We start from the raw sequence: 253 nt of genomic DNA, 5'->3' as shown, positions 1-253 counted from the left end.
CGACAGTGGAAAAAGGCGCTGACGGTAAACCGGTGCCTGTTACTCACGATGGCAAATTAATTCGAGGTTCTGTTATAGAAGGCCCTGATGGACAAGCTGTTAAAAAAGGTTCTGCTGTGATCGATAAAGAAGGTAAACCAATCAAAGATGCCTTATTGATAAAAGGCGCAGACGGAAAACCTGTTCCTGTAACACCCGATGGCAATTTAATACAGAAAAGTCCAATTAGTGGACCGGATGATCGAGAAATTGA

Source organism: Ctenocephalides felis, unplaced genomic scaffold, assembly GCF_003426905.1.
Source record: "Ctenocephalides felis isolate EL2017-DRISC unplaced genomic scaffold, ASM342690v1 CF-g0.4_SCAFFOLD_01492, whole genome shotgun sequence".
Classification (NCBI taxonomy): Eukaryota; Metazoa; Arthropoda; class Insecta; order Siphonaptera; family Pulicidae; genus Ctenocephalides; species Ctenocephalides felis.
Note: the sequence above shows the minus strand (reverse complement) of the source record.